This window comes from Ranitomeya imitator, chromosome 2, assembly GCF_032444005.1.
Source record: "Ranitomeya imitator isolate aRanImi1 chromosome 2, aRanImi1.pri, whole genome shotgun sequence".
Taxonomy (NCBI): Eukaryota; Metazoa; Chordata; class Amphibia; order Anura; family Dendrobatidae; genus Ranitomeya; species Ranitomeya imitator.
Window position 1 is genome coordinate 308945202 of NC_091283.1, and position 22248 is coordinate 308967449.

Here is a 22248-nt window from a genome sequence, read left to right on the forward strand (position 1 = left end):
AAACCCTTCAAATATTTTACCAACAATAGAGGTTAGACTTACTGGCCTATAATTTCCAGGTTCACTTTTAGAGCCCTTTTTGAATATTGGCACCACATTTGCTATGCGCCAGTCCTGCGGAACAGACCCTGTCGCTATAGAGTCCCTAAAAATAAGAAATAATGGTTTATCTATTACATTACTTAGTTCTCTTAGTACTCGTGGGTGTATGCCATCCGGACCCGGAGATTTATCTATTTTAATCTTATTTAGCCGATTTCGCACCTCTTCTTGGGTTAGATTGGTGACCCTTAATATCATCTATTCCCAACCTGCACAACCTTCTCATCCTGCTGATACCCCAATACTGAGACGCTGCTGCCATATGTGTCCTTATTACTGCACCTGATACCCCAATACTGAGTCTCTGCTGCCGTATGTGTCCCTATTACTGCACCTGATACCCCAATACTGAGCCGCTGCTGCCGTATGTGTCCCTATTACTGCACCTGATACCCCAATACTGAGCCGCTGAGGCCGTATGGGTCCTTATTACTGCACCTGATACCCCAATACTGAGCCTCTGCTGCCGTATGTGTCCCTATTACTGCCCGATACCCCAATACTGAGCCGCTGCTGCCGTATGTGTCCCTATTACTGCGCCTGATACCCCAATACTGAGCATCTGCTGCCTTATGTGTCCTGTTGTGAATTCTGTGGCAGAGCTCCCTCTTGTGGTCACAAGTGGTACTTCAGCTGATTCTCTCTGTGAGCTTCCGTTGGTGGAGGAAAGTGGTACTGCGGCTTCTGAGTTTCCTTCCTCAGGTGATATGGTGAAGTCGTTAGGTGCTACCCTATTTAACTCCACCTGGTGCTTTGATCCTGGCTTCCAGTCAATGTTCTAGTATTGGACCTGTTTCCTCCTGGATCGTTCCTGTGGCCTGCTGCTCTGCATAGCTAAGTTCCTCTTTGCTATTTGTTTGCTGTTTTTTTTCTGTCCAGCTTGTCAATTTGTTTTTTTCTGCTTGCTGGAAGCTCTGGGACGCAGAGGGTGTACCTCCGTGCCGTTAGTTCGGTACGGAGGGTCTTTTTGTCCCCTTTGCGTGGTTTTTGTAGGGTTTTGTGTTGACCGCAAAGTTACCTTTCCTATCCTCGCTCTGTTCAGAAAGTTGGGCCTCACTTTGCTAAGTCTATTTCATCTCTACGTTTGTCTTTTCATCTTACTCACAGTCATTATATGTGGGGGCTGCCTTTTCTTTTGGGGTATTTCTCTGAGGCAAGGTAGGCTTATTTTCTATCTTCAGGCTAGCTAGTTTCTCAGGCCGTGCCGAGTTGCATAGGCAGCGTTAGGCGCAATTCACGGCTGCCTCTAGTGTGGTTGGAGAGGATTAGGGATTGCGGTCAACAGAGTTCCCACGTCTCAGAGCTCGTTCTTATTTTTTGGGTTATTGCCAGGTCTCTGTATGTGCACTAACCTCTATGTCCATTGTGGTACTGAATTACCTTTCATAACAGTGTCCCTATTACTGCCCCTGATACCCCAATACTGAGCCGCTGCTGTATGTGTCCCTATTACTGCACCTGCTACCCCAAGACTGAGTCGCTGCTGCTGTATGTGTCCCTATTACTGCACCTGATACCCCAATACTGAGCATCTGCTGCTGTATGTGTCCCTATTACTCCACCTGATACCCCAATACTGAGCGGCTGCTGCCGTATGTGTCCCTATTACTGCCCCTGATACCCCAATACTGAGGCGCTGCTGCCATATGTGTCCCTATTACTGCACCTGATACCCCAATACTGAGCCGCTGCTGCCATATGTGTCCCTATTACTGCCCCTGATACCCCAATACTGAGGCGCTGCTGCCGTATGTGTCCCTATTACTGCACCTGCTGTGTGGTTCTCTGTGCCCTCTAAATTCTAAAGCAACTCTGTACAATATAGTAATGCCAGGTGCAAGTGCCTTAGAACAGAGGTCCCCAACTCCAGTCCTCAAGGCCCACCAACAGGTCATGTTTTCAGGATTTCCTTAGTCTTTCCCAGGTAATAATTGCATCACCTGTGCAATGCAAAGGAAATCCTGAAAACATGACCTGTTGGTGGGCCTTGAGGACTGGAGTTGGGGACCTCTGTCTTAGAAAACAGAGCCCATATTTTGCCCCTAGAAAGTAATAATGCCCTGTGTGCCCCTTTGATGGCAACAGTAACCTAAGTTCCCCTATAACAATAAGTGTTCACTTTACATTTAATAAAGTCCCGAGTCTCCCCCTGTACAGCTCCCCTATACACAGCATAATGCTCTCTTGTACACAGTGTAATACACCCACACATTAAACTGACTCCTTAGTAGCCCCCAAACTGTTTGACGGCTCGAATAATGTATAATGACCCCCACAATGTAATCTTCATATTGTATGATGGCGCCCTAAATATCCTCCATATACAGTAGCATAATGCACCAAATAGTCCACAATATAGTATAATAATAATAATCTTTATTTTTATATAGCGCTAACATATTCCGCAGCGCTTTACATTTTGCACACATTATCATCACTGTCCCAGATGGGGCTCACAATCTAAATTCCCTATCAGTATGTCTTTGGAATGTGGGAGGAAACCGGAGTACCCGGAGGTACTCAAAGAGAGAACTCTTTGCAGAGGTTGTCCTTGGTGGGGTTTGAACCCAGGGCTCCAGCGCTGCAAGGCTGCTGTGCTAACCACTGCGCCACTGTGCCGCCACCGTGCACTTGCCATAGGCAGACTCTATAGCATACGGCAGCCCCCATAGGCAGACACTGTAATAAGGCAGCAGACCCTGTAATAAGGCAGCACCCCCATAGGCAGACTCTGTAGTATAAGGCAGCACCCCCATAGGCAGACCCTGTAATAAGGCAGCACCCCCATAGGCAGACTCTGTAGTATAAAGCAGCACCCCCATAGGCAGACCCTGTAATAAGGCGGCAGACCCTGTAATGAGGCAGCACCCCTATAGTGAGACCCTGTAATGAGGCAGCCCCCATAGTCAGACCCTGTAATAAGGCATACCCCCAGAGGCAGACCCTGTAATAAGGCAGCACCCCTATAGTCAGACCCTGTAATAAGGCAGCACCCCCATAGGCAGCCCCTGTAATAAGGCAGCACCCCCATAGTCAGACCCTATAATAAGGCAGCCCCCATAGTCAGACTCTCTAATGAGGCAGCCCCCCTATAGTCAGACCTTGCAATAAGGCAGCCCCCATAGTCAGACCCTGTAATAAGGCAGCACCCCTATAGGCACACCCTGTACTAAGGCAGCCCTTATAGTCAGACTCTGTAATGAGGCAGCTCCCCTAAAGTCAGACCCTGTAATAAGGCAGCCCCCCCCCATAGTCAGACCCTGTAAAAAGGCAGCACCCCTATAAGCAGACCCTGTAATAAGGCAGCACCCCTATAGGCAGACCCTGTAATAAGGCAGCACCCCCATAGTCAGACCCTGTAATGAGGCAGCACCCCTATAGTCAGACCCTGAAATAAAGCAGCCCCCAGTCAGACCCTGTAATAAGGCAGCCCCCCATAGACAGACCCTGTAATAAGGCAGCACCCCCATAGTCAGACCCTGTAATGAGGCAGCACCCCCATAGGCAGACCCTGAAATAAGGCAGCCCACACAGTCAGACCCTGTAATAAGGCAGCCCCCCTATAGTCAGACCCTGTAATTAGGCAGCACCCCTATAGTCAGACCTTGCAATAAGGCAGCCCCCCATAGACAGACCCTGTAATAAGGCAGCACCCCTATAGGCAGACCCTGTAATAAGGCATCACCCCTATAGGCAGACCCTGTAATAAGGCAGCACCCCCATAGTCAGACCCTGTAATGAGGCACCCCTATAGGCAGACCCTGTAATAAGGCAGCCCCCATAGTCAGACCCTATAATGAGGCAGCTCCCCTACAGTCAGACCCTGCAATAAGGCAGCCCCCCATAGTCATACCCTGTAATAAGGGAGCACCCCTATAAGCAGACCCTGTAATAAGGCAGCACCCCTATAGGCAGACCCTGTAATAAGGCAGCACCCCTTATTACCACAATATTGTGCAGTTTCACCTGTCTTTCACTAGGGGGACTTGTCAGGGAGTCACAAAAACACTGAACTTTAGGAAGGCAAAGTTTGACCAGCTTAGAGATGCCCTTAATCTGGTAGACTGGGACAATATCCTCAGAAATAAGAATACAAATAATAAATGGGAAATGTTTAAGAACATCCTAAATAGGCAGTGTAAGTGGTTTATACCTTGTGGGAATAAAAGGACTAGAAATAGGAAAAACCCAATGTGGCTAAACAAAGAAGTAAGACAGGCAATTAACAGTAAAAAGAAAGCATTTGCACTACTAAAGCAGGATGGCACCATTGAAGCTCTAAAAAACTATAGGGAGAAAAATACTTTATCTAAAAAACTAATTAAAGCTGCCAAAAAGGAAACAGAGAAGCACATTGCTAAGGAGAGTAAAACTAATCCCAAACTGTTCTTCAACTATATCAATAGTAAAAGAATAAAAACTGAAAATGTAGGCCCCTTAAAAAATAGTGAGGAAAGAATGGTTGTAGATGACGAGGAAAAAGCTAACATATTAAACACCTTCTTCTCCACGGTATTCACGGTGGAAAATGAAATGCTAGGTGAAATCCCAAGAAACAATGAAAACCCTATATTAAGGGTCACCAATCTAACCCAAGAAGAGGTGCGAAACCGGCTAAATAAGATTAAAATAGATAAATCTCCGGGTCCGGATGGCATACACCCACGAGTACTAAGAGAACTAAGTAATGTAATAGATAAACCATTATTTCTTATTTTTAGGGACTCTATAGCGACAGGGTCTGTTCCGCAGGACTGGCGCATAGCAAATGTGGTGCCAATATTCAAAAAGGGCTCTAAAAGTGAACCTGGAAATTATAGGCCAGTAAGTCTAACCTCTATTGTTGGTAAAATATTTGAAGGGTTTCTGAGGGATGTTATTCTGGATTATCTCAATGAGAATAACTGTTTAACTTCATATCAGCATGGGTTTATGAGAAATCGCTCCTGTCAAACCAATCTAATCAGTTTTTATGAAGAGGTAAGCTATAGGCTGGACCACGGTGAGTCATTGGACGTGGTATATCTCGATTTTTCCAAAGCGTTTGATACCGTGCCGCACAAGAGGTTGGTACACAAAATGAGAATGCTTGGTCTGGGGGAAAATGTGTGTAAATGGGTTAGTAACTGGCTTAGTGATAGAAAGCAGAGGGTGGTTATAAATGGTATAGTCTCTAACTGGGTCGCTGTGACCAGTGGGGTACCGCAGGGGTCAGTATTGGGACCTGTTCTCTTCAACATATTCATTAATGATCTGGTAGAAGGTTTACACAGTAAAATATCGATATTTGCAGATGATACAAAACTATGTAAAGCAGTTAATACAAGAGAAGATAGTATTCTGCTACAGATGGATCTGGATAAGTTGGAAACTTGGGCTGAAAGGTGGCAGATGAGGTTTAACAGTGATAAATGTAAGGTTATACACATGGGAAGAAGGAATCAATATCACCATTACACACTGAATGGGAAACCACTGGGTAAATCTGGCAGGGAGAAGGACTTGGGGATCCTAGTTAATGATAAACTTACCTGGAGCAGCCAGTGCCAGGCAGCAGCTGCCAAGGCAAACAGGATCATGGGGTGCATTAAAAGAGGTCTGGATACACATGATGAGAGCATTATACTGCCTCTGTACAAATGCCTAGTTAGACCGCACATGGAGTACTGTGTCCAGTTTTGGGCACCGGTGCTCAGGAAGGATATAATGGAACTAGAGAGAGTACAAAGGAGGGCAACAAAATTAATAAAGGGGATGGGAGAACTACAATACCCAGATAGATTAGCGAAATTAGGATTATTTAGTCTAGAAAAAAGACGACTGAGGGGCGATCTAATAACCATGTATAAGTATATAAGGGGACAATACAAATATCTCGCTGAGGATCTGTTTATACCAAGGAAGGTGACGGGCACAAGGGGGCATTCTTTGCGTCTGGAGGAGAGAAGGTTTTTCCACCAACATAGAAGAGGATTTTTTACTGTTAGGGCAGTGAGAATCTGGAATTGCTTGCCTGAGGAGGTGGTGATGGCGAACTCAGTCGAGGGGTTCAAGAGAGGCCTAGATGTCTTCCTGGAGCAGAACAATATTGTATCATACAATTATTAGGTTCTGTAGAGGGACGTAGATCTGGGGATTTATTATGATGGAATATAGGCTGAACTGGATGGACAAATGTCTTTTTTCGGCCTTACTAACTATGTTACTATGTTACTATGTTACCCCCATAGTCAGACCCTGTAATGAGGCACCCCTATAGTCAGACCCTGTAATAAGGCAGCACCCCTATAGTCAGACCCTGTAATAAGGCAGCCCCCACAGTCAGACCCTGTAATAAGGCAGCCCCCCATAGACAGACCCTGTAATAAGGCAGCACCCCCATAGTCAGACCCTGTAATGAGGCAGCACCCCCATAGGCAGACCCTGAAATAAGGCAGCCCCCACAGTCAGACCCTGTAATAAGCCAGCCCCCCATATGCAGACCCTGTAATAAGGCAGCACCCCCATAGTCAGACCCTGTAATGAGGCAGCCCTCTATAGTCAGATCCTGTAATAAGGCAGCCCCCCTATAGTCAGACCCTGTAATAAGGCAGCACCCCTATAGTCAGACCTTGCAATAAGGCAGCCCCCCATAAACAGACCCTGTAATAAGGCAGCATCCCTATAGGCAGACCCTGTAATAAGGCATCATCCCTATAGGCAGACCCTGTAATAAGGCAGCACTCCTATAGTCAGACCATGAAATAAGGCACCCCTATAGGCAGAACCTGTAATAAGGCAGCCCCCCATAGGAAGACCCTGTAATAAGGCAGCCCCTCATAGGCAAACCCCCCACCCATAGTCAGACCCTGTAATGAGGCAGCACCCCCATAGGCAGACCCTGAAATAAGGCAGCCCACACAGTCAGACCCTGTAATAAGGCAGCCCCCCTATAGTCAGACCCTGTAATTAGGCAGCACCCCTATAGTCAGACCTTGCAATAAGGCAGCCCCCCATAGACAGACCCTGTAATAAGGCAGCACCCCTATAGGCAGACCCTGTAATAAGGCATCACCCCTATAGGCAGACCCTGTAACAAGGCAGCACCCCCATAGTCAGACCCTGTTATGAGGCACCCCTATAGGCAGACCCTGTAATAAGGCAGCCCCCATAGTCAGACCCTGTAATGAGGCAGCTCCCCTACAGTCAGACCCTGCAATAAGGCAGCCCCCCATAGTCAGACCCTGTAATAAGGGAGCACCCCTATAAGCAGACCCTGTAATAAGGCAGCACCCTTATAGGCAGACCCTGTAATAAGGCAGCACCCCCATAGTCAGACCCTGTAATGAGGCACCCCTATAGTCAGACCCTGTAATAAGGCAGCCCCCACAGTCAGACCCTGTAATAAGGCAGCCCCCCCATAGACAGACCCTGTAATAAGGAAGCACCCCCATAGTCAGACCCTGTAATGAGGCAGCACCCCCATAGGCAGACCCTGAAATAAGGCAGCCCCCACAGTCAGACCCTGTAATAAGCCAGCCCCCCATATACAGACCCTGTAATAAGGCAGCACCCCCATAGTCAGACCCTGTAATGAGGCAGCCCTCTATAGTCAGATCCTGTAATAAGGCAGCCCCCCTATAGTCAGACCCTGTAATAAGGCAGCACCCCTATAGTCAGACCTTGCAATAAGGCAGCCCCCCATAAACAGACCCTGTAATAAGGCAGCATCCCTATAGGCAGACCCTGTAATAAGGCATCACCCCTATAGGCAGACCCTGTAATAAGGCAGCACTCCTATAGTCAGACCATGAAATAAGGCACCCCTATAGGCAGAACCTGTAATAAGGCAGCCCCCCATAGGAAGACCCTGTAATAAGGCAGCCCCCCATAGGCAAACCCCCCACCCATAGGCAGACCCTGTAATAAGGCAGCAGCACCTATTAAAAAAAAAAAAAAAAAAACTCTCTTCTTCCTGGTTCGTGCACTGCTCCCGCTGATCTCCTGACAGCGGGCGCCGGACTGTGATGTAATCGCGCCTGCTGTCAGTGTTGGCGACATCAGATGCCGGCACTGACAGGGATTTTGGGAGAAGGAGCGTAGTGCTCCTTCTCCCATCATTGCGATCAGCTGTAACGGCTACATGCCAGTACAGCTGATCTTCCGATGACGGCGGGGGGCCCACTGCTGGCACCGGGCCCCCCGCCTGCTCAGGGGCCCATAGCGGCCGGGCGGCAGAGCAGGGAGATCGATTCTCCCTGCTGTGCCGCACAATGTAACTGTATCGGCGCGCAGCGCCCACACCCTCTGCCCCGGTAGCTACGCTACTGAATCTACCTCAATTTGTTTGTCAGACAGTGACAATAACCAATCAGTAAATCTCTGATGTGACACACCTGGGATTTTCCTCTCAAAGAGAAGTTTTAGTGTAGAATGAGGAGTTTGCAAAGTGATTTTGTTGAACCCAACAATGTGTTCAGTTGCTTTGACTGAAAAGTACTAACACCTACCAAGTCAATACTATAGAGGAAAGAATCGTACACCGCTGCAACACCTGAGCCCAAATATACACCGTGTGTGATTACCACATCAAATACACCGCCCTTTCGGATTCACGGGTGCCAAACCCTGTAAGCAATTGCATAAATCCATATACTGAAGAGAAAAAAGGGTGGCACTCACCGTTTCTAACATCTAATCTTTATTGTGACGATTTAAAAGATCTTCAGCAGAGGGGTGTAGAACGGGAAGAAAAAAAATCAGACGACGGCCATTTCACTTCTACGGGTCCTGTTGGTACTGGGAAGTGACGAGGCAGAAAAAATACCCTATGGCAAATAGGGTCCTCCCCATTGGGGGCGTCCGCTAGCGATGCGCTCGCCATTGAAAGTAATGGCGGCGTTAACGAACTACGTTACACCGCGTTATGCCGCGGTGTAACGTAGTCCGTTAAACGGGTTCACACAACGCAGTGTGAATCTAGCCTTACGAGTGCCCATAACCAGCCAGTCTTTTTTATCAGCCCTCATGCGATTATGAAGGAGTACATCTTGCAGACTCGTATTTCTCCTACAAGTAACCAATGGTCCCCTATTGGCCATTTCTGCTATATCTGAATCACGTTCCAAGATATGCCAATTTTTCCTAATAGTCGTACGAATCTGTCTGTCCATTTGAACATACTTGAAGCAAAATACAAATCTATCATTGGAATTTTTCTTTCTCCTCCTACCATCATGTGTTAAATCCTCCAAATTCTCTGATCTTTCTAAGCCTGTATCTAATAATTCTTTGGGGTACCCCTTTCCCTAAACCTATCATATATCACAGCAGATTGTTTTTTTGAAACCTTCAACATTATTATTCACCCTCTTAAGTCTGAGAAACTGACTGAACGGTAATTACTTTTTTACATGCAGGGGATGCGTACTATTAGGATGTAGAAGGGAGTTCGTTGAGTAGGCTTGCGATAAACTTCCGTGGTGATTGTACCCTGATTGATGTGAATTTTAACATCCAAAACCTCAAGGGATAAACCTCCAAAATTGGAAGTGAATTTCATGTTCATGGTGTTGGATAGATTGAGGAACTCCACGAATCTCTGGAAATCCTCACTGCTTTTATGCCACACCATGAACATGTCATCCACAAATTGCATATATAATTTGATGTGTTTCAAAAAACTGTTTTGATCAGAATAGACATATTTCTCTTGGAAAACTGCCAAAAAAAGATTAGCAAACGTACCTGAACTGCTGGGGTGCCACATGTACCACGGTGGTGCTGCCTTCCTCTCTGGGAAAGTAACGTCATGCCTGGAGACAGGAGGGATCCCTTTGGCAGGTAATCTTACATGCAACATATTTTGACTCCAGGGCAGAAGGGGGAGCTCTAAAGCCGGTTTAAGGGGAGCTTCCCTATATACATCCTGGTCTGGAGGAGGAGTTAGACAGTCTGGTGCAGACAAGAGACAGAGAAGGAGCAGAGGAGTGATCAGGAAATAGAGGAGGGCTGCGATTGGGCCTCCTCTAAGACAGAGCAGAGAAACCGGTCCCACGGCAGAACCTGAGGGCAAGAAGCTAACAGTGACTTGCCCAAATAACACCTGAGGTACAGCAGCATTCAGAGCCTGGAGTCACTGTGTACAGAGACCCCAAGGGAACGGCTCAAGTTGCCAACCATGCAAGTACTGTCCCAGGATAGGAGAAAAAGGGTACCTTGTCAGACAACCACATTTACTAAGGGACCAGAAACCAGAACAAAGTGGAAGACTCCCAAACTGACCTGTCAAAGGGATTCCCACTTGTTTCTAGGCTGCCTGGACTCTATTGACACCTGTTGCCGATACCCTGGACTGAGGCTAACTGCAACATCAATAAACCAGGTAAAGATTGCAACCCTTTGTCCTTCATTTATTTGCCGGCATTCACCATCCCTGCCAAACACACCGGAAACCCTGGGGATCCCGCTTCACCTGTGGGAAGCGTCACCATCTTTGCTGCAGTAACATCGCCCCAGGGGACCCCTTTAAGCAGCGTCAGTCCCTTCTGACCGAGAACCACAGGTGGCGTCACGAACACAAACTTTATTCCTATAATCCCTTTTAAGACTTTACCCTTAACTTGGGCACCCAGGGCCACAGACCGGGTCACTGCCACCGTGACCACCCCTTTAATTGCAACCAGACCCGGTACCGAGTACCCCACTGCCCTGGCGGGCGACTCATACATGCTTCCAGAGTTCCCATCGCAGTACCGATTCTTTGCATACTTTGCATACTCCCCTCCAGTCACCACTCACACAGGGTTAATGCCGTCAGTAACGGACCGCGTTATGCTGCGGGTAACGCACTCCGCTACCGCTGCTATTAACCCTGTGTGTCGCCAACTTTTTACTATTGATGCTGCCTATGCAGCATCAATAGTAAAAAGATGTCATGTTAAAAATAATAAAAAAACAAACAAACCTGCTATTCTCACCTTCCGGCATCCGACGATGCGCGAGTGGCTGCCGCCATCTTCTGTTCCCAGAGATGCATTGCGAAATTACCCAGAAGACTTAGCGGTCTTGTGTGACAGCTCTCCAGCGACCAAACAGCGCTGCAGCGCGTTGTCTGGATCGCTGCAGCGTCGCTAAATGTGAAGGTACCTTTACAGTCCTTGCTGCTGCAAGTTAAAACCAAAAGTCCTTTTTTCGGGCTACATCTATTCTTTTCCAAGATGTTCCAATCATCACGCAATTTAATGCAAATCCTCACCTCCTTAGAAACATAGTAAATAGACATTGGGATATTTTAAAGGAGGACAAGATCATTGGCGAAAAGTTACCTGAACGTCCAAGATTTATCTATAAAAAGGCCAACAATCTGGGCAATAAAATAGCTCCTACTGTCCCAAACCTCCATGTTCCAATAACGTATTCTTTTCATTACAAGTGCTCAGGCTTTTTCCGTGCTTAAAATGCAAACCTTGCAAGCAACTTAAGACAAAAAAACAATTCTCGATCTCTAATGGTACTATGGACTGGTCAATTAAAGACTATATATCATGCAATACAGAAGGAGTCATTTATTCAATTAAGTGCACTTGTGATAAACTAGATACAGGGAGAACGAAACGTCCCCTTCATGTAAGAATAAAAGAACATCTACAGAACATTAACAATAAATTCCTAGGCCCTCCGTTATCAAAACATTGTGTGACTCATCATGGATGTTCAATAAAAGGTACCATTATTCATAAAAGCTGGAGAAAAGGTAAATATATTCAGCAAATGTCAAGGGAAGAAAGCGAGATGATATTTGAATTGGACACTTTGATGCCTAAAGGTCTCAACAGCGAAATTGAGCTGTTTGCATTCAATACATAAATAGGTCAGGTGATCGCCGCTGGAGATATAGGTACAGACATCCTTCTATGGACCATCCCTGAGGAAGGAATACGTCTATTCCGAAACGCGTAGGAATTGGTCCACCGCGCTCTCCTTAGCCATTCACGTGAGCAATCACACAAGGTCCTGTACCTACAGTAAACCGAGTGGCTACACAAGCGCAGCGTTCATTTACTCCACGTTGGCAACTACTTAGGGGTGTTCTGCCGCAGGCCGGGGCAGCGCCCACAGTCCTTACACCGCAAGGAGATATTTATGACCTCCTAATACGGATTTTTGGAATGGTAACATCAAAGGATCAGAAGAGTGAATCATACGCCTAGGCGCATCAGGTAAATTCACCTTAGTCATACTGTAAGCAGGTGTTTTATGGTCCTCATGTGATACTTTTTAATAGACATTTATATATTTATTAGATTTCTTTTATATTTTTTACTACAGCTGCAGGGGATTGAATAGGTGAAGCACGCTTGTTTATCTATTATCCTTGTACAGGACTAGATCACCATTATTGACTATAAACTAAGTGCTCTTTTGCTACTTGTTCATATAACAAGGGAGGGATTGAATCTAGTGCAGATATAAAATTACATACATATATTGCAGTCCCTCGCTCTATTTTTTGGCAGCCCTTGTACATAGGCTGTATCAGTCTAGGAGTCCCACTGTTTTGAAAATTGTTTCTTTCCTTCAAGTTAAGTTCTTGCTTTTTCCCATCTTGTTCTATTTCTCATTGTCTCATGTCAGTATCATCTAATAATAATAATAATAATCTTTATTTATATAGCGCCAACATATTCCGCGGCGCTTTACAGTTTAACAGTTTCAAACACAAAAGTCATAAGTAACAACATTAACAATACAGTAATTAAAGCAAAATAAGACGACCCTACTCATGAGAGCTTACAATCTACAATGAGGTGGGGGAGATACAAAGCACAGGTGTGTATTTACAATGATGTATTTACAATGATGGTCCAGCCATCTTCAGGGGTTGGGGAATAGATAGGGATAGTGAATGGGCTACACACACACACAAACATAAAATGACTGATTAGTGAACGTGATAGGCCACTCTGAACAAATGTATTTTGAGTGAGCGCCTAAACCTATGCAAATTGTGGATGGTCCTAATATCTTGGGGTAGAGCATTCCAGAGGATTGGCGCAGCACGGGAGAAGTCTTGGAGTCAGGAGTGGGAGGTACGGATTAGTGCAGAGGTTAGTCGAAAGTCATTTGCAGAGCGCAGTGGTCTGTTAGGCCGATAGACAGAAATGAGGGAGGAGATGTAAGGGGGTGCCGCACTGTGGAGAGCTTTGTGGGTGAGAACAAGTACTTTGAATTGTATCCTGTAATGAATGGGTAGCCAGTGTAACGACTGGCGAAGAGCAGACACGTCCGAGTAATGATTAGCCAGATGGAAATGAGTTTTCCTTCTGGTCACATAAATCTCTTCCACAGTCATGACAGGTGTTTCCATGAATTCTTGGACAAATGTAGGCTGTTTGTGGTCATCTGTAGACAGATATTCACAATGCAGCAAAATGTAACGTGGCCCAAGGAGGTAGTCATGGGAGAGGGCTCCATCACAATCTTTATAAAATTGTCAAAAAAATTATCCCGACGTCATCCTCCAAGAGTCTTTGTAAGGGATCTCACAGGGGAAGGGGGCGAGTCAACTTCGCTCACCACGGGGGAGGGGAGAGAAGGACCCAGCAGGGATCGGGTCTCTGGCGCCACCATCTGCCTCAGGTCAGTCAGGGAACTGAACCGAAGGCAGATAGTCGCTGGAAAGGCTTCCATTATAGATATGAGTTAGTGAGGGGGAAAAAATATCACTAGTCCAGGCTGGGGATCTATATCTAAACCTCCAGGACGTCGCTGCCAGAGTTCCTCACTAAAACAGTATGGTATTCTACCACTAGTTCCTCATTTGAAGTAAGCCCCTTCCGACAGCAGGCTTATATCGGGCCAACTGAGTGTGAGGACGTGGGGATTCATGGATAGAGATAAAAGAGCAGCCCAAGATTAATTTTATATTTAATCGCTGACGAGGAGCACTAGAAACTACAGTTATATATACAAGAGCAAATATATACAGTCCGGAGTGTAGTACAAAGATAGGGTATAGATAGGTTGCAATTACCGTGTTATGTAGCATGTGACCACAGGAAGGCGCTGATGGATCACAGGTCCAAATCTTAGTAACAGGCTTTCTGGGCTACGTCAGCTAATGTATCCTCCGGCCATCAGAAAAACTAAGCCCAAAATGAGGGGCTACCTTATTTCTCTTAGGCTGCTACCTCACACATTTGCTCCCACCCCCCGGGTGGTGCAGCCTCTTCCTCCTATCTCTGAGAACATTATCTGTCCAGAATGGTGGCTGGCCCATAACTTTGCGGCCAAAGCTCTGAATGGGTTGGTTGTACCGCCACTAGATTCCGCTGGATGTTATCTGTGCATAGACTAAATTTGCCTATAACTGATTTATCCTGGGCCCAGGATCCCTGTTGTGAATTCTGCTCTTGGGCTCCCTCCGGTGGTTATGAGTGGTAGTGCGGCTGTCTGTGGATCGTAGCATCTATCAGGTGTGTTCACTTTTTACAATTTGAAATCAGCTATTTAATCCTGCTTGATCCTTTAGTCAGTGCCAGTTGTCCATTGTTTTTGGAGCATTCACTTCCCTTCTGGTCTCTCCTGTTTGCTGTGCTTTTCTACAAAGATAAGTCCTGGCTTTGTTTTTGCTGTCCACCTGCTGTGGACCTTATAGTTCTGTGCATTTTCATGTTTTGTCTTGTCCAGCGTTGTCTGTGAAGGATTTTTTGCAGCCAAGCTGTGTCTCTGGAGATGCAGATATACCCTCCATGTCTTTAGTCAGATGTGGTGATTTGTATTTTCTGTGGTGGATATTTTCTAGCGTTTTTATACTGACCGCATAGTACTCTGTTCTATTCTTTTTTTTTAGCTAGTATGGCCTCCTATGCTAAATTCTGATTTCATGTCTGCATATGTTATTTCCCTCTCCTCTCACAGTCAATATTTGTGGGGGGCTATCTATCCTTTGGGGATTTTCTCTGAGGCAAGATAGGTTTCCTGTTTCTGTCTTTAGGGGAAGTTAGTTTTTAGGCTGTGTCGAGGGGTCTAAGGAGTGTTAGGTACCCCTCACAGCTACTTCTAGTTGCGCTGCTAGGTTCAGGGTTTGCGGTCAGTACAGGGACCACCTTCTCCAGAGTCCGTCTCATGCTGCTCCTAGGCCACCAGATCATAACAGTACAACTGACCAACAATGAGTTAATTGCATCTCAGAAGAAGGGAGGGAAGGTTTTGAGCCATTTTTTTTCCTTAGCCTGTTTTGTATTTTCCTCCCTCTTAATCTCTGGGTGGCTACGGAATCTAGTAATAACATGAATGTTCAGGAGTTAGTTTCTCGTGTGGATCAGCTTGCTGCCAGGGTACAGGGTATTTCAGATTATATTGTTCAGACTCCTGGCTTAGAACCTAAGATTCCCACTCCTGATTTATTCTTTGGTGACAGATCCAAATTTTTGAGTTTCAAAAATAACTGTAAACTGTTTTTTGCATTTAGATCCCGGTCTTCTGGTGATCCTATTCAGCAGGTTAAAATCATATCTCTGCTGCGTGGTGACCCACAGGATTGGGCAGTTTCCCTGGAAACTGGCAATCCTGCTTTGCTTAATGTTGATTCTTTCTTTCAGGCATTGGGGTTATTGTATGATGAGCCTAATTCTGTGGATCAGGCTGAGAAAATCTTGTTGGCCCTGTGTCAAGGTCAAGAAGCGGCAGAATCGTATTGCCAGAAATTTAGAAAATGGTCTGTACTGACTAAATGGAATGAGGATGCCTTGGCGGCAATTTTCAGAAAGGGTCTTTCTGAATCCGTTAAAGATGTTATGGTGGGGTTCCCCACGCCTGCTGGTCTGAGTGATTCTATGTCTCTGGCCATTCAGATTGATCGGCGCTTGCGCGAGTGCAGAGTTGTGCACCCTGTGGCGTTGTTCTCTGAGCGGAGCCCTGAGCCTATGCAGTGTGATAGGATTTTGTCTAGAGCTGAACGTCAAAGATTCAGGCATCAGAATAGGTTGTGTTTTTACTGCGGCGATTCTGCTCATGCTATTTCTGATTGCCCTAAGCGTACAAAGAGAATAGCTAGTTCTGTTACCATCAGTACTATACAACCTAAATTTCTGTTATCTGTGACCTTGATCTGCTCATTATCATCATTTTCTGTCATGGCATTTGTGGATTCAGGCGCCGCTCTGAACTTAATGGACTTAGAATTTGCCAGACGTTGTGTTTTCCCCTTGCAGCCTTTGCAGAACCCTATTCTTTTAAGGGGCATTGATTCTACACCGTTGGCTAAAAATAAACCTCAGTTTTGGACACAGCTGACCATGCGCATAGCGCCAGCCCATCAGGAAGATTGTCGTTTTCTCGTGTTGCATAATTTGCATGATGATATTGTGCTGGGTTTTCCATGGTTACAGGTACATAATCCGGTGTTAGATTGGAGATCTATGTCTGTGACTAGTTGGGGTTGTCAGGGGGTTCATGGTCACGTTCCTTTGATGTCAATTTCCTCTTCCCCCTCTTCTGAAATTCCTGAGTTTTTGTCAGATTTCCAGGATGTATTCGATGAGCCCAAATCCAGTTCCCTTCCACCGCATAGGGACTGTGATTGTGCTATTGACTTGATTCCAGGTTGTAAGTTCCCAAAGGGCCGACTTTTCAACCTGTCTGTGCCAGAACATGCCGCCATGCGGAGCTATATTAAGGAGTCTTTGGAGAAGGGGCATATTCGGCCATCTTCTTCACCATTGGGAGCAGGTTTTTTTTTTGTTGCCAAGAAGGATGGCTCCTTGAGACCCTGTATTGATTATCGCCTCTTGAATAAGATCATGGTCAAATTTCAATACCCTTTGCTTACTGATTTGTTTGTTAGGATTAAGGGGGCTAGCTGGTTTACTAGGATTGACCTTCGAGGGGCATATAATCTTATTCGTATTAAGCAGGGTGACGAATGGAAAACTGCATTTAATACGCCCAAAGGCCATTTTGAATACCTTGTGATGCCATTCGGACTCTCTAATGCCCCATCTGTGTTCCAATCCTTCATGCATGATATCTTTCGGAGTTATCTTGATAAATTCATGGTTGTATATTTGGATGATATTTTGATTTTTTCCAATGATTGGGAGTCTCATGTGAAACAGGTCAGGATGGTATTTCAGATCCTGATTTATTTGTGAAGGAGTCAAAGTGCCTCTTTGGAGTGCAGAAGGTTTCTTTTTTGGGTTTCATTTTTTCTCCCTCATCTATAGAAATGGATCCGGTTAAGGTTCAGGCCATTCATGATTGGATTCAACCCACATCTGTGAAGAGCCTTCAGAAATTCTTGGGCTTTGCTAATTTTTATCGTCGTTTCATTGCCAACTTCTCCAGTGTGGTTAAGCCTCTGACCGATTTGACGAAGAAAGGCGCTGATGTGATTAATTGGTCCTCTGCGGCTGTTTCTGCCTTTCAGGAGCTTAAACGCCGATTTACTTCTGCCCCTGTGTTACGTCTCTTCCATTCCAGGTTGAGGTTGACGCGTCTGAGATTGGGGCAGGGGCTGTTTTGTCTCAGAGGAATTCTGATGGTTCCTTGATGAAACCGTGTGCCTTCTTTTCTCGGAAGTTTTCGCCTGCGGAACGCAATTATGATGTCGGCAATCAGGAGTTGTTGGCTATGAAGTGGGCATCTGAGGAGTGGCGACATTGGCTTGAGGGGGCCAAGCACCGTATTGTGGTCCTGACCGATCATAAGAATCTGATTTACCTCGAGTCTGCCAAACGGCTGAATCCTAGACAGGCTAAATGGTTCCTGTTTTTCTCCCGTTTTGATTTTGTGGTCTCATACATTCCTGGTACTAAGAATGTTAAGGCGTATGCTCTCTCTAGGAGTTTTTTTCCTGATTCCCCTGGGGTTCTTGAGCCGGTCGGCATTTTGAAGGAAGGGGTTATTCTTTCTGCCATCTCCCCTGATTTACGACGGGTTCTTCAGGAATTTCAGGCTAATAAACCTGACCGCTGTCCAGTGGGGAAACTGTTTGTTCCTGATAGATGGACTAGTAAAGTGATTTCTGAGGTTCATTGTTCTGTGTTGGCTGGCCATCCTGGGATTTTTGGTACCAGAGATTTGGTTGGTAGGTCCTTTTGGTGGCCTTCTTTGTCACAGGATGTGCATTCTTTTGTGCAGTCCTGTGGGATTTGTGCGCGGGCTAAGCCTTGCTGTTCCCACGCTAGTGGGTTGCTTCTGCCTTTGCCGGTCCCTGAGAGACTTTGGACGCATATTTCTATGGATTTTATTTCAGAGCTTCCGGTTTCCCAGAGGATGTCTGTTATCTGGGTGGTTTGTGACCGGTTTTCTAAGATGGTTCATTTGGTACCTTTGCCTAAATTGCCTTCCTCTTCTGATTTGGTCCCGTTGTTTTTTCAGCATGTGGTTCGTTTGCATGGCATTCCGGAGAATATTGTGTCTGATAGAGGTTCCCAGTTTATTTCTAGGTTTTGGCGGGCCTTTTGTGCTAAGCTGGGCATTGATTTGTCTTTTTCTTCCGCATTTCATCCTCAGACAAATGGCCAAACTGAGCGAACTAATCAGACTTTGGAAACCTATTTGAGATGCTTTGTGTCTACTGATCAGGATAATTGGGTAGCTTTCTTGCATTGGCCGAGTTTGCCCTTAATAATTGGGCTAGTTCTGCTACCTTGGTTTCGCCTTTTTTTTGTAATTTTGGTTTTCATCCTCGTTTTTCTTCAGGGCAGGTTGAGCCTTCTGATTGTCCTGGTGTGGATTCGGTGGTTGACAGGCTGCAGCAGATTTGGGCTCATGTGGTGGACAATTTGGTGTTGTCTCAGGAGGAGGCTCAGCGTTTTGCTAACTGTCGTCGGTGTGTTGGTTCCCGGCTTCGGGTTGGGGATTTGGTCTGGTTGTCTTCCCGTCATGTTCCTATGAAGGTTTCTTCCCCTAAGTTCAAGCCTTGGTTTATTGGTCCTTAAAAGATTTCTGAGATTATCAATCCAGTGTCTTTTTGTTTGGCCCTTCCAGCCTCTTTTTCCATCCATAATGTTTTCCATAGATCTTTGTTGCGGAAGTATGTGGTGCCCGTTGTTCCCTCTGTTGATCCTCCGGCTCCGGTGTTGATTGATGGGGAGTTGGAGTATGTGGTTGAGAAGATTTTGGATTCTCGTTTTTCGAGGCGGAAGCTTCAGTATCTGGTCAAGTAGAAGGGTTATGGCCAGGAGGATAATTCTTGGGTTGTTGCCTCCGATGTTCATGCTGACGATTTGGTTCGTGCCTTTCATTTGGCTCGTCCTGATCAGCCTGGGGGCTCTGGTGAGGGTTCGGTGACCCCTCCTCAAGGGGGGGGTACTGTTGTGAATTCTGCTCTTGGGCTCCCTCCGGTGGTTATGAGTGTTAGTGCGGCTGTCTGTGGATCGCAGCATCTATCAGGTGTGTTCACTTTTTGCAATTTGAAATCAGCTATTTAGTCCTGCTTGATCCTTTAGTCAGTGCCAGTTGTCCATTGTTTTTGGAGGATTCACTTCCCTTCTGGTCTCTCCTGTTTGCTGTGCCTTTCTACAAAGATAAGTCCTGACTTTGTTTTTGCTGTCCACCTGCTGTGGACCTTATAGTTCTGTGCATTTTCATGTTTTGTCTTGTCCAGCTTTGTATGTGAAGGATTTTTTGCAGCCAAGCTGTGTCTCTGGAGATGCAGATATACCCTCCATGTCTTTAGTCAGATGTGGTGATTTGTATTTTCTACGGTGGATATTTTCTAGCGTTTTTATACTGACCGCATAGTACTCTGTTCTATTCTTTCTTTTTAGCTAGTATGGCCTCCTATGCTAAATTCTGATTTCATGTCTGCGTATGTTATTTCCCTCTCCTCTCACAGTCAATATTTGTGGGGGGCTATCTATCCTTTGGGGATTTTCTCTGAGGCAAGATAGGTTTCCTGTTTCTGTCTTTAGGGGAAGTTAGTTCTTAGGCTGTGTCGAGGGGTCTAGGGAGTGTTAGCTACCCCCCACGGCTACTTCTAGTTGCGCTGCTAGGTTCAGGGTTTGCGGTCAGTACAGGGACCACCTTCTCCAGAGTCCGTCTCATGCTGCTCCTAGGCCACCAGATCATAACAGATCCCCCACTGTTGGCACTCATCAGGTATACACTGTGGGACATTTGTATTAGCCGATATGTGTGTTAATTGATTTATGGCCGGTCAGGGACAATGGGTGGGAACTTTCTTGCATTGGCAGTGTATTCCCTGTATAACCTGTTGCTGACCTCTCTATTTTATATAGACATTTTAAGGCCCATATTCTCACTCATATTGGGTGCAATAGATTACCATTCTTTTGGTGTGTCGATGCAGTGGGGGGTACCTTGTAGCCCTTTGTGTATTTTGGTACTGTGATACAGTTGGTCTCACTAAGCCCCATTTTTTCCTTATGTACCTGTTCCCCTGTTATATTAAGACTACTGGAGGAAAAGAAGAAGGAGCACTGATCCAATATTTAAAAATTCAATACAAATAATTCATAACATAACAAACTTACATAAACTATGGATAACATAATAATAACGGACATAGCACAAAAACCAAATATTGCAAAACATCACTGGATCATGTTCAGGTCGATCATGTTGAGGTGTTTCATTGCATGAGCGTCATTGTCATCATGTCCACAGGTATGATCTGATACATGGTTTTGCCCCTATGAGATTATTAGGTTTATATAGGGTAAGGGCGGCTGTCTATGTACTCATTTATGGCATGTAGGCATGGTTATGTAACTAGGGAGACAGTCTGCTATATTCTTTCAGTGTGGCTATTTGGCTGTCAGTGAGGCTATTAGTGTCAGTCTGATAATTAGGCTGATGTATGGACATCTATATTTTGGTGAGCATTTATGGTTAATATTTATTTATGCCTCATTGATATTTGCTTTCACCTAGTAAGTTAATATCTTGTAGGTCCATCTAGTCTGAACATGATCCAGTGATGTTTTGCAATATTTGGTTTTTGTGCTATGTCCCTTATTATTATGTTATCCATAGTTTATGGAAGTTTGTTATGTTATGAATTAAATAAATTATTTGTATTGAATTTTTAAATTGCACTATCCACAACGATCGCAGTATCGAGGCGCAGCACCAAGGCACTGTGACCGGACCCACCGCTGATCTTAGAAGATCCTGTCAGAGATTTGCTGGCACTGGCCGGGGCAGCTCTCCGCTATTTCTCTTGTGCAATTGCATGGCAGGCAATAATCCAAGGAAGACATTTGATCCTTCAGTACTGGCGCCGCTGTAGGAGTAGCGTGGTGTGCGGGAAGGGGGGGGTGACTGAACGGTGACGTCACCTGTCCGTTAATGACGGATGTGTGTAGGGGCCAATCCCCCTGTACATTTTCTTTTCGGTTTTGGATGTTTTGTTGTCACTCCTTAAAAGTGGCGTAATACTCCGACAACATTGATCCTAAAAGCGACCTGAGAGTCATGCTGTTCTCATTCCAATTTAGAGCCGTTTTCATCAATTTCAGCAATTTTCCTGCCCCCTCGGTCTTCCTGGAAACGTCTGCTGAGCATACGACCTGTTGGCTCAAATATTTTAGTGCTCGCTTATCGCTAATAATGACTGCTATCTGTGTGGAATTTTAGATGTTTAAAAGGGTTGTCCACTACTAGGACAACCCCTTCTTATTCCTCATGATTGGTCTATTTAACCCCTTAAGAACCAGGGTTATTTCTGTTTTTGAGTTTCCATTTTTTGCTCCTCTTATCCACACAGCCATAGCTTTTATATTTGTCCGTCAATATGTCCATACGAGGGCTTGTTTTTTGCAGGACAAGTTGTACTTTTGAAAGGCACCATTTATTTTACCATACCATGTAAGGGAAAGCGGGAAAAAATCCAAATGCGGTGAAATTGCAAGAAAAGTCCAATTCCACAACAGTTTTTTTTATTTATTTTTTTACCATGTTCACTAAATGCTAAAACTGACCTGACATTATGATTCTCCAGGTCATTACAAGCTCACAGACACTAAATTTTTTTATTTAAGTGGAGAAATAAAAATTCCAAAGTTTGTAAAAAAAAAAAAAGTTTCCCTTTTCCGAGACCCATGCTTGGCATAGGTGGCTTTCCTTCATAGGATACTGCCCTTCCCGTGGTTGTTCCTTCCCGGGGAAAGGTCTGGCTATTCACTGCTTGCGTCA

The 22248-nt window shown here is 45.4% G+C and overlaps 1 pseudogene; it reads right to left on the reverse strand.

Moving 5' to 3' along the window:
• Positions 1–22248, reverse strand: part of LOC138666459 (zinc finger protein 420-like) — an 88857-nt pseudogene that overhangs the window by 33812 nt on the left and 32797 nt on the right.